Source organism: Mesoplodon mirus (genome assembly GCF_964341445.2).
Source record: "Mesoplodon mirus genome assembly, chromosome: 5".
Taxonomy (NCBI): Eukaryota; Metazoa; Chordata; class Mammalia; order Artiodactyla; family Ziphiidae; genus Mesoplodon; species Mesoplodon mirus.
Window position 1 is genome coordinate 46987367 of NC_138980.1, and position 13230 is coordinate 47000596.

The window sequence follows — 13230 nt, forward strand, 5'->3', positions numbered from 1 at the left end:
GTGGATGGACCTATAGACTGTCATACAGAGTGAAGTAAGTCAGAAAGAGAAAAACAAATATCATGTATTAACACATATGTGTGGAATGTAGAAAAATGGTACAGATGAACCTGTCTGCAAGGCAGAAATAGAGACACAGACTTAGAGAACAAATGTATGGACACCAAGGCAGGAAAGAGAGCTTGGGATGAATTGGGAGATTGGGGTTGACATATATACACTAATATGTATAAAACAGGTAACTAATGAAAACCTGCTGTATAGCACAGGGAAGTCCACTTCGCTATACTGTAGAAATTAACACAACATTGTAAACAACTATACCTCCCTCCTCCCCAAAGAACTAGTTTATCTTATAACTGAAAGTTTGTGTGCTTTGACCTACACTTCCCCATTTTCCCTATCCCCAGCCCCTCACTATTATATGCCCTCTTTTCATAAAATCAACTTTTTAGATTACTTTTAAGTAACATCAAATAGTATTTGTCATTCTCTTTCTGGCTTATTTCACTTAGCATAATGCCCTCCAGATTCATCAACATTGTCACAAATTACAAGATTTTCTTCTTTTTTGCATAATATTTCTCTGTGTGTGTTTGTATGTATCATCATGTTTTCTTTATCCATTCATGTGTTAAGAGCACTTCACCTTTGAACACTTTAAATCACTTTTTTAACCATTCAATTTTTTCCCACATCTTAGCTATGTGAAGAATGCCACAATGAACATGGGAGTACAGATATTTCTTCAAGATACTGATTTTGTTTCCTTTGGACAATACCAGGAGTGGGATTGCTTGATCATATGATAGTTCTAATTTTAATTTTTTTTTTTTTTTTTTTTTTTTTTTTTTTTTTGCTGTACGCGGGCCTCTCACTGCTGTGGCCTCTCCCGTTGCGGAGCACAGGCTCCGGACACACAGGCTCCGCGGCCATGGCTCGCGGGCCCAGCCGCTCCGCGGCATGTGGGATCTTCCGGGATCGGGGCACGAACCCGTGTCCCCTGCATCGGCAGGCGGACTCTCAACCACTGCGCCACCAGGGAAGCCCTAATTTTAATTTTTTAAGGAACATATGTATCAATATATTGTCATAATGGTTTTACTGACACATTTCCACCAAGAGTCCACAAATATTCTCTTTTCTTCGCATTCTCTCCAACACTTTTTATCTCTTGTCAATTTGACAAGAGACATCCTAACATGTGTGAGTTGATACCTCATTGAAGTTTTAATTTGCAGTTCCCTGATAGTAAAATTGAGCATTTTTTCAAGTACCGGTTGGATATTTGGATTTCTATTTTAGAAAAATGTCTATTCAAGTCCTTTGCCCATTTTTAATTGGATTATGCTGGTGGTTGCTCTTGGGTTATATAAGTTCTTTATATTTTTTGATATTAACCTCTTATCAGATATATGGTTTGAAAATATTTTCACCCATTCTGTAGGTTACCTTTTCAATTTGTTGGTTGTTTTCTTGGCTGTACAGAAGCTTTTTAGTTTGATGTATTCCCACTTGTTTATTTTAGCTATTGTTGTCTGTGCTTAGGGCATCCTATCAAAAAAATTTATTGTCAAGACCAATGTCAAAGAGATTTCTCCCTATGTTTTCTTCTAGGAGTTTTACAATTTCTGATCTTATATTTAAGTCCTTAATCCACTTAGAGTTAATTTTTCTGAGTTATGTAAGATAGGGGTCTAGTTTTATCCATTTGCATGTGGATATCCAATTATTCAACATCACTTATTAAAGGGGATATCATTTCACCATTGAGTGTTTTCTGAACCATTGTCAAAGATTAGCTGAACATGTATGTGTAGGTTTACTGCTGGGCTCTCAATCTGTTCCATAGGTCTAAGTGCCTGCTTTAATTCCAGTAGCATACTGTTTTGATTACTATAGCTTTCTAATACAGTTTGAAAAAGGGAATTGTGATGTCTCCAGTTTTGTTCTTCTTGCTTAAGATGGTTTTACCTATTTGTATTCTTTTGTGCTTTCATACAAATTTTAAGATAGTTTTTTTTCTATTTCTGTTTAAAATGCCATTGGGATTTTGATAGGAATTTTACTGAACCTGTGGATTGCTTCGGGTAGTATGAACATTTTTGCAATATTAATTCTTCCAACCCAAGAACATGGGATTTTTTTTTCCATTTATCTTTGTCCCCTTCAACTCCTTTTGTAAAAGTCTTATAGTTTTGGTGTACAGATCTTTCAACTCCTTGGTTAAATTCATTTCTACGTATTTTAATGTTTTGATGCAATTGTAGATGGTATTGATTTTTAGTTAGTTAGTTAACTCATTGTTAGTTTACAGAAATGCAACTGCTTTTTGTATATTGATTTTTTCTGCCACTTTACTGAATTCATTTATTACTCCTAAGAGGTTTTTTTTGTGAAGTCTTTAGTATTTTCTAGATACAAGATCATGTCATCTACAAAGACAATTTTACTTCTTCCTCTTGAGTGTGAATGTCTTTTATTTCTTTTTCTTGGCTGATTATTCTGGCTAGGACATTGAGTACTATGCTGAATAGAAGTGGTAAGAGTGAGCATTCTTATTTCTGACCTAAGAGAAAAAGTTTATAATCCTTCATCTTTGAGTATGATATTAGCAGTCAGTTTGTCATATATGACCTTTATTATGTTTAGTTATGTTTCTTCTATACTCAATTTATTGAGAGTTTTGTAATAAAAGGGTGTTAAATATTGTCAAATACTTTTTCTGCACCTACTGAGATGGTCATATGAATTTATCCTTTATTCTATTAATGATGTATATCACATCTTGATTTTTGTGTATTGAAGCATCACTGCATTTGAAGCATAAATCTCACTTGATCATGGTGTATAATGCATTTAATATGCTCTTGAATTAGGTTTTCTAGTATTTTGTTGAAGATTTTAGCATCTATTGTCACCAGGGAATAAATATTGGCCTATAATTTTATTTCTTATGTGTCCTTATCTGGTTTTGTATCTGGATAATATTGATATTATAAAATAAGTTTGGAACTGCCTCCACCTTCAAGTTTGTGGAAAAGTTTCAGAAGGAATACATTTTCCAGCCCTTCACTTTCAGCAGATGTGTGTCCTTAAATCTTATGAGTGTCTTGTAGACAATAGATAATTGAATCTTTTTTTTTCTATTCAACATTCTATGTCTCTTGAGAAATTTAAACTATTTTCATTTAGAACAATTATTGATAAGTAAGGGTTTACAATTACCATTTTTAAATTGTTTTCTGATTATTTTATAGTTGGCTTTGTCCTTTTTATTCACTCTTGCTGATCTTCCAATGAAGATCTCTTCTGGTTGAGTCTGTTTGGGGATATTTGAGCTTCATGTACATGGATATCCATATATCACTGAAGATTTTTGAAGTTTTCCACATTAGTTCTTTAAATAAGCTTTCTACCTCTTCTCCTTCTCTCCCTTCTCCTTCCGGGACTCCCATAATGCAAATATTATTTCACTTACTGATGTCCCATAATTCACATAGACTGTCTCCACTTTTTTCATTCTTATTTGCTTTTTCTCCTCTGACTAGATAATTTCAAAAGATCTGTATTCAAGTTCACAGATTCTGCATGAGTAAGCCTGCTGTTGAATCTCCTTACTGTATTTTTCATTTCAATCATTGTATTCTTTAGCTTCAGATTTTCTGTTTGGTTCTTTTTTATGATTTCTATCTCTTCATTGATCTTCTAATATTGTTCATATATTGTTTTCCTGAGTTATTGAGTTGTCTGTGTGAATCTCATTGCACTTCCTTAATATAATCATTTGGAATTCTTTTTTTTTTTTTTTAGGTAACACACAGATCTAAATTTATTTGGGGTTGTTTACTGAAAAATTATTCTATTCCTTTGCTGATGTCATGTTTCCTTGTTTTTTCATGTTTATAATGCCTTTGCATTGATATCTGTGCATTTGAGTGAGCAGTCACCTCTTCCAGTCTTTATGGACTGACTTCAGTTTGGAAAGACCTTCAGTTGAAGGTGGCTGTGAGGGCACCTGTGAGGTGGGGTGTAACATCTCTGGTTCCAGGGAGGGTGCAGTGTTATGGTCTCCTTGAATCTCCATCAGCTGAGGTCAACTTTGGGAAAGACTCTAGTGTTCCATGGTGACCAAGACTAAGGGAATACTGCAGGTGTGTGTGGTGACAGTGGAGGCTAAATCTATTGAGGTTGTCAGTGCAAAAAGCTGCTGGGGTCCTCTTGTTCTCTTTTTTGCCCATTGGGAAAGTTCTAGCTGAGTAAATTCCTCTTAGTGCCAGGTCTGGAACACAGGTAATCAGAGCATCAGCAGATTCATGTCCTGGACTCAAGGTTTTGCAGAACTATAGTGACACCTGGAGTGTGCAGCACAGGAGCACTTGCTGTGGCAATGGTGGTGGTGTGTGAAATGTAGACATGTGAAAGTCACTATGGAATGAGAGTCCGAGTTACGGGAGCTCGTAGTAGTGACTCGGTCCTTGGGGGGAAGCAGGATGAAGTAGCATGGGACCAGGGATTAAAAGGCATAGCAATGGCCTGGACCCAGCTGTGGGGTGCAATGGAAGCATGCCCTGGGGATGGCAGGTCAGAGTCCTGACTCAGGCCCCAGCGTGTAGGACACAGAGCAACAACATCATAGCTCAGTGATGGTGGCTTAAAGACCCAACTCAAGACCCTGGGGGCAGGGCATAGAGAAGAAATAGTGTGGCTTCTGTGATAGTGGGTCGAAGTTGTAACTTAGAACACTGGGAGCAGTCTGCAGCACAGTGGCAAGGCATTTTGGCATCCAAATAACTAAGAGAGAGGTGCATCAGGCACTTGGATCCCTGGAGCCATATCCAGCCCCAGAGAAGAGACAAGGCAGAGGCAGTGTCATGATAAGCAAGGTTTCCACACAAGAAGGACATTCTCAGGAGGTACATGCAGTACCCCTGGAAACAAAGAGTTAAAAATGTTAGGGCACCTCAAAAAGGCATGTATTAGTCAATCAGGTTAACAAGGCTCCCAGTGTGGTCTCCTATCCTAGGGAGTTCTACCCTGGGGTGGCCAGTGCAGCCTGAATAAATTAGTTTAGTCCTTAGTTTCTCAGGGCCTGATCAAGGCAGTTAGATTCAAATGATATTGTTTGTCTATGACATCAGTTTATCCTTCTCATGAGTGTGGGTGATATCCAGAGATGTTTTGGGTAGAAAGTTCAGGAGCTCAAGCCTTCCTGTGCTGTCTCATAGTCAATGATGTCTGGTATGTCTCAGTAATTAAAACTTTACATTTTCTAAGGCACTGTTTATTTTTATTCAGATCTTTTATCCAAAAAGGTTGTGTGCAAGGAAAAAATTTTTTATTTAACCTAACCAGAAACACACATTGTGTTTAAGAATTGGTTAGCATAAAATCTTGAATTTTTAAAAGATTTTTAAATGAATTTACATAATCTCCCACCCATTGATGATTAATAGCCATCTTAACTTTTCATCTTTTCAAGCCTTTGGAAAACAGGTTGATGGTGATGGAAAGCCTTTTCAGGGTACCCCATGGAGACAGAAGTATCAATGAATATAAGAGAAGAATGTACAGTTGAAGGAAATGAAGATAAACTTGGTTACCTTACAATGCCGTGTTTAGCAAAATTATTTTTATAAAGAGGATACTGATACATGACACGTTTGGACAATGGTAACCAATATTATCAGGGAATATCACACACTGTAGGGAAACTGAATTTCTAAAATGTTTGCCTATCTAACAAAGTTGCTTCTTAGTTCTGTTAAAATGAGCACTCTTCTTATATGCAACACATTTCTCTGTTGCCCAAACAGAAGAAGATAAAGAAATATGTGACTTGTTTTGACCAACCAAAGACCTCATTGTTTTCTCAACAGTGACCAGATCAATAGTGTGCTCCTGACCAGAATAGGGCAGACCTTGATGACCACATGAGACTTTTTGCTAAAATTGTTAGGATGGATTCTTTGTTGATGGTATTCCCTGACTACCTGTAGGGTGAGTGTCTTAGGTGTGTGACACATAACGTTCCCCTAAAAAGTCAGTTCAGCTAAGCTGGTTTCTATTATAACTGGAAAAAAACATCTCAAAGCACAAGCTTGGCTGATATAGTTCTTTAGAGGATAAGTTCTTTGAAAACATTATATCTGTGACTTTAGTGTTACTGGTTAGAAGAGTGTCGAGAGAGACTGTTTCAGGATACAAGACAAGGCAACGCCTGGATTCAATCAGCCTTAGAGCTGGGGCCCTGGACTAATATCCAGAACTATCTAAAAAGCACAAGTCACCAGTTCCACTCAGAAATAGCCCTAGTGTAGAAGTGATGTCACCAAGATGATAAAGTAGGAAACCCCAACCTCTGTCTCTCCACAAAGGTCAACAATTAGACAGCTATCCATAAACAAAACAGCTCTGGGAGAGCTCAGGACTCCACTTAAGAAAGTTCAGCAACACAGTGAAACAAAAAAACCCCTGGAAATAACTGTATAAAAATAGAAAGAAGGGGCTTCCCTGATGGCGCAGTGGTAGAGAGTCCGCCTGCCGATGCAGGGGACCCGGGTTCATGCCCCGGTCCGAGAGGATCCCACATGCCGCGGAGCGGCTGAGCCCGTGAGCCATGGCCGCTGAGCCTGCGCGTCCGGAGCCTGTGTTCCGCAACGGGAGGCCATAACAGTGAGAGGCCCGCGTACTGAAAAAAAAAGAAAGAAGAATAGTTTTATTTTGCCTGCATCATCCCAACCCCAGACTGGCACTGCTCATTGACAAGAGAAAACTCCCCATCTGGAAAGAGTTTCTTTCACTGACAAGGGAAGAGTGGAGGAAGCAACCAGCTTCCCAAGCTGGCACCACATTAGGTGTCACTTAGGTTATATTCCACCCACAGAGTGACAAAGTTGAGATGTGTAACGATGGCTAGAAACAAGAATGAATATCAGGGGATACCAATAACAGCCATGCAACAAGAGTAACCACAATTCCTAGGGACCTGCTCTTCAGAGAAACCCATCAACTTTTGCCACTGAAGAAACCAATGGCCAGCAGAGCTGCTGTGGCCTACCTTCAGATTTAACTGGCTTTCACCCCACAAATACCAGTCACTGAGTCTCTTCCCACTCCCTCTCCCACACCCACACCAAACAGCTGCTTGTAGGCCTAGATCTGTCTCTGTCTCCTGTCACTGACCTGCACCACTGGGCTCACCTGCATCTAGCATCTTCAGCTGTATATCTGCATGATCAGGTTCAACTTCAGTCACTGACACCCACTGCCATACACACATGACAAGAACTTGCAGTCACAGGAATGCACGCTGACAGCTAGGGCCCCCACAGCTGCCAGTGTGCCCACAGTTGGATCAGGACCTTGTTATTGGCCACTGCCCACAACTATGTGTACATTAGAAGTTGGCCACTGTTACTCACAGGCACTTAGAGCTGGCATCCACAAATGAGTATGTGCACACCACTATTCTGACAACCACTGCCTACCCTGGTCCTAGCCACTAGACTGGGAGCAAAGTTGAGGATCACAAACACCCTTGCAGCCACTGCAGAACCCTGGCAGTGCTTGCCAAGGACCACAGAGTTGTTGATGCTGTGGATCACAGCAGCCTGACCCAACAAAATATTACACACATCCCAGACTCAGAGCCACAACACACCAAACTACACTTGGTGATGTGCACCATTAAACCTAGGGTCACTGGATGCTCCAGCATGTTCCAACATGCAGGTAAAGGTTTTTCATCACAGAAATCAGTCCATAAAGTCAGAGGTGACTGCTTTGTCAAATACATAGGTAACTGTACAAGGTGACAAGAAGTTTAAAAATCAGAGAAAATGACACCATGAAAGGAACACAGTAAACTGACAATAACTGACCCAAAGAGATGGAGATACATAAATAGCCCAACAAAGTAATCAAAATAATTTTTCTAAAGGTGTTCAGAAAGCTACAAGAAAACACAGACACACAAGTTAACAAAGTCAGGAAAACAATACAAAAACAAAATGAGAAGCTCAATAATGAGATAGAAAACATTAAAAAGCACTAAAAAGAAATTTTGGAGCTGAAGAATACAATGACTGGCTTGGAGAATTTTTTTATGTTTTTTTTTTTTCTTTTGGCCATGCTGTGTGGCATGTGAGATCTTAGTTCCCCGACCAGGGATCGAACCCGTGCCCCCTCTGTTGGGGGTGTAGAGTCTTAACCACTGGACCACCAGGGAAGTCCCTGGCTTGGAGAATTTAATAGAGTGATTCAACATCAGACAGGACAAAGCAGAAGGAAGAATAAGTCAGCTGGTGCTTTTGAAATTATCCAGTCAGAGAAGCAGAAAGAAAAATGAAAACAAATGAAAAAAGTCTTTAGGACTTATGGGACACCATTAGTACAACTAATCTAGGTATCCGTGGAATCCCAGAAGGAGCAGAGAGGGAGGTTAATAATTAAAAGAAATAATGGTGGAAAACTTCATAAACCTAGGGAGAGAACTGAACATCAAAGTTTGTAAACTAATAAGTGACCCCAAAAATACAACCCCAAACAATATTCTCAGGTGACTTCAGCATCATGTTGATGTGTGTCATTCCTCTTTTCTCTCCCCTTTGATTAACAACTAAATGAAGATCCATAACCAAACATAAATGCGTCTACACATTACACCAGGGCACCTGGAAGATTTCTATCCCCCTGTGCAACCTAAAGTGGGAGGATAGGACCTTGGTGGGAGCTGCAGAACCAAGAGAGTTGGTGAGCCTGCCCCACTCCCACTTGCTGCAAGGGAAGCTAGAGAGTACAAAATTGGGTGAATACCTACAGGCAATAGAGAATTCGTGGAAGTCCAGCCTGCCTGAGAGGAGAATCTGGCATGTCATCAGAGCAGAATAGAGATAAGTTTGGAGGCAGAGGAGAGGGTGGACACTTGCCAAGTGTCACCCAGGGTGACACTGCAAGGGGCTGAGCCTCTAGCAGCAGCTTCTCCAGCAGAGGTGGTGGGAAGCAGCAACCTCTCCTACAGAGCAAGAAAGCAAAATTGGTGAGCTGCAACAGTTGTGTGAGTTGCAGGTAGAAGTACCTATTTTTCTCCAGCAGCACCCATATTTCTGAGGAAAAAAATTCAGTGGCTGAGGGGAGTGAGAGAAAAAGAAGGAAAGCAGATAAAAATAGCAAAGGATATTGAAGGAACACACTTCCTTCAGATGCATTGCCTCCTGTCTGCTTTGGGACTTCAACAGGAGGTCTGCCCCCGCACTTCTAGATGTGCCCCACTCAACGATCCCCCACCAGTCCATGTGCACCCACAAAGCTTCAGGTTCTAAGCCCACGCCTCCCCACACTCTGCTGCTGGCTCTGTGTGTGCGCTCAAGGGCATCCACAAGAGCCAGCTCTGGAAAAAGGAACAACAAACATATAGCACCACCACCTGGAATAGAAAAGTAAAGTTTCTAATAGCCAACCTGTTGAATTGTAAGAACAAAAGAAGACATTAAAAAAATCTTAAGGAGTTGTCTACTACTTCACTTGTGAAAGCAGAAGGACATACCTTCAAAAAGAATTGTACAAATCAAGGAAACATGGTATCACAAAAGGAAAATGATGATTCTCCAGCAGCCAAACTCAAGGCATGAAATATTTTGATCTAACTGATGAAGAATTCAAAATAGCCATTATGAAGAAATTCAGTGAGCTACGAGAAAACTCAGAAAGACATTTTAGTAAACTCAGGAATAAAATTAATAAAATTAATGAAGGAGAGTTTTACTAAAGATATTGAAACTGTTAAGAAGAAGAAGAAAAAGAACCAAACAGAAATTCTGAAGCTGAAGAATTCAATGATGAGATAAAGATTGAAATAGAGAATATTGTTAACAGGGCAGACCAGATCAAACAAAGAATAAGTGAGTTAGAGGATAGGAATATAGAAATAATTCAATTATAAGAGGAGAGAAAACTCAGATTTTTAAAAAGTAAAGAAATTCTGTGACAGCTATTGAATTTAATCAGAAGAGCAAATATAAGAATAATTGGTGTACCAGAAGAGAAGTAGAAAGAGACAGAAAGTTTATTTAAAGAAATAATAGCTGAGAACTTCCCAAACATGGGGAAGGACTTGGATATCTAAGCCCATGAAGCTAATAGAACATGTTATTATCTCAATGCAAAAAGACCTTCTCCAAAGCATATTATAATAAAACTGTCAAGGATCAATGATTAAGAAAGGATCTTTACCCAGAAATTCTAGTTCTGGGTATTTATCCAAACAAAACAAAAACACTAGCTCAAAAAGACATATGCACCCCCATGTTCATTGCAGCATCATTTACAATAGTCAAACCATGAAAACCTAAATTTCCATTTGACAGATGAATGGATAAGGAAAATGTGATACACAGACATATAGACATAAATATAGATATTATTCAGCCATTTAAAAAGATGAAATCTTGTCATTTGTGGCAACATGGATAGACCTCAAGGACATTATGCTGAGTGAAATAAGTCAAACAGAGAAAGACAAAACCATATGATTTCTCTTATATGTGGAGTCTTAAAAAAAAAAAACCTCATAGATACAGAAAACAGATAGGTAATTGCCATAAGCTAGAGTAGGGGAGTAGGATGGGGGAAGGAATTGATGAAAGGGATCAAAAGTTAAAAAAAAAGAAAAAGACTCTTAAAGGCAGTGAAAGAAGAAAAGAAAGTAACTGACAAAGGAATTCCCATTAGGCTATCAGTGGATTTCTCAGCAGAAATCCTACAAGCCAGGAGAGAGTGAAATGACATATTCAGAGTGTTAAAAGATAAAAATTTCCTGTCAAGAATATTTTATCCAGCAAAGTTATCCTTCAGATATGAAAAAGAAATAAAGCCTTCCCATATAAACAAAAGTTGAGGGAGTTCACCACCGCTAGATCTGCCTTGAAAGAAATGTTAAAAGGAGTTCTTTAAGCTGAAGTGAAAAGACATCAATCAGCAACGTAAAGACATATGAGAGTACACAACACTCTGGTAATGGTGAAAATAGACAGTCATAATTAGAAAACTATAACTCTCTATTAGAATGGCATGTCAACCACCTACTTATAGTATAAATGTTAAAGGATAAGATCATTACAAATAACTATGAATACTATAATTTGTTAATGAATACACAGTATAAAAAGAGGTAAATTTTTACATCAAAAATATACAAGGGGAGCAGTAAAAGGGTGGAACCTTTATCAGATAAACAAATATATGTTGCTATCAGCATAAAATGGGCAGTTTTATGTATGAGATGTTTTATGTAAACCTTATGGTAACCACAAAGCAAAATTCTAGAGTAGATTCACTAGATATAAAAAAGAGGAGATAGAGTGTACCACCATAGAAAACCACCAATTTACAAAGGTAGGCAGAAACACAGGGGGAAAAGAAACCCACTGGAGATATAAAACAAAGGAGAAGGCAAACAATAAGATGGCAGTGGTAGGTCCTTACATATCAATAATTACTCTAAATGAAAATGGATTTAATTCAATCCAAAGGCACGGAGTGGCTGGATGGATAAGAAAAACAAGACCCAAGTATGTGTTGCCTACAGGAGACCTATTTCAGCTGGGGAAATGGGTTGATAATATTTCCCAAAAAAGGGATGGAAGATAATATTCCAAATAAGTGGCAACCAAAAATGGTGACAAGATACAAAGAAGGTCATTATATAATGATAAATGGGTCAATACATCAAAAAGATACAAGAGTTATGAATACATACACACCCTATCTGAAGGGAGAAATGGACAACAATACAGTAATAGCAGAGGGCTTCAATACCCCACTATCGACTGGATAGATCATGAGACAGAAAATCAACAAGGAAACATTGGAATTGAACCCTCCTTTAGACCAAATAGGATCAACAGACATATATAGAATATTCCATCCAACAGCAACAGAATACACATTCTTATCAAGTCCACATGGAATATTCTCCAGGATAGATCGTATGATAGGACATAAAACAAGACTCAGCAAATTTAAGAAAATTGAAATCATACCAACAATCTTTTCTGACTACAATAGTATGAAGCTAGACATCAAAAACAAGAGGAAAGAAGGAAAAATCTACAAATATATGGAAATTAAACAACACAATATTGAACAACATATGAGTCAAAGAATTCAAATGGAAAAAAATTTAAATATCTTGGAAAAACACAAAGGAAGCACAGTATATCAAAATATATGGGATGCAGCAAAAGCAATTCTAAGAGGAAAGTTTATAGTGATAAAGATCTTCCTTAAGAAAAAAGAAAGATCTCAAATAACCTAACTTTACACTTCAAGGAACTAGAAAAACAAGAAAAAGTAAGACCAAAGTTAGCTGAAGGAAAGAGTTAACAAAGATCAAAGCAGAAATAAATGAAAAGAGGGGAGAAAGCAATAGAAAATATCAATCTAATTATGAGTTGGTTTTTTTTTAAAAGAAAGTATCAGAAGTTTAGCTAGACTTACCAAGAAGAAAAAGAGAGAGAGAGAGAGAGAGAGAGAGAGAGAAGACTCAAATGAAATCAGAAATGAGAGAGGAGACACTCCAACTGACACCAAAGAAATACAAAGGATCACAAGAAACTACTGTAAACAATTATACACCAACAACAGGACAACCTAGAAGAAATGGATAAATTCCTAGAATCATACAACCTACCAAGACGTAAGCATGATTTTTTTTTTTTTTTTTTTTTTTTTCCTTTTTGCGGTATGCGGGCCTCTCACTGTTGTGGCCTCTCCCGTTGCGGAGCACAGGCTCCGGACGCGCAGGCCCAGCGGCCACGGCTCACGGGCCCAGCTGCTCCGCGGCATATGGGATCCTCCCAGACCGGGGCACGAACCCGTATCCCCTGCATCGGCAGGCGGACTCTCAACCACTGCGCCACCAGGGAGGCCCCGTAAGCATGATTTTTAAAGTTGGGTATTCATAAACAGACACAGCATAGTTAATAGGAACACCAATGCTTAGAGAAAAAATGAATTTAGTCAAAACAAAGGAAAGCAAGCTACCTAAAAAAATATCGTGAGTTTCAGTACAACTTACAAAATCTCTAATGGAAGCCAAGAGAAAAGAAAATATTATCTTAAAACTATAAGAAATTTTAAACATAAAACTATATATAGGGCTTCCCTGGTGGTGCAGTGGTTGAGAGTCCGCCTGCTGATGCAGGGAAGACGGGTTTGTGCCCTGGTCCG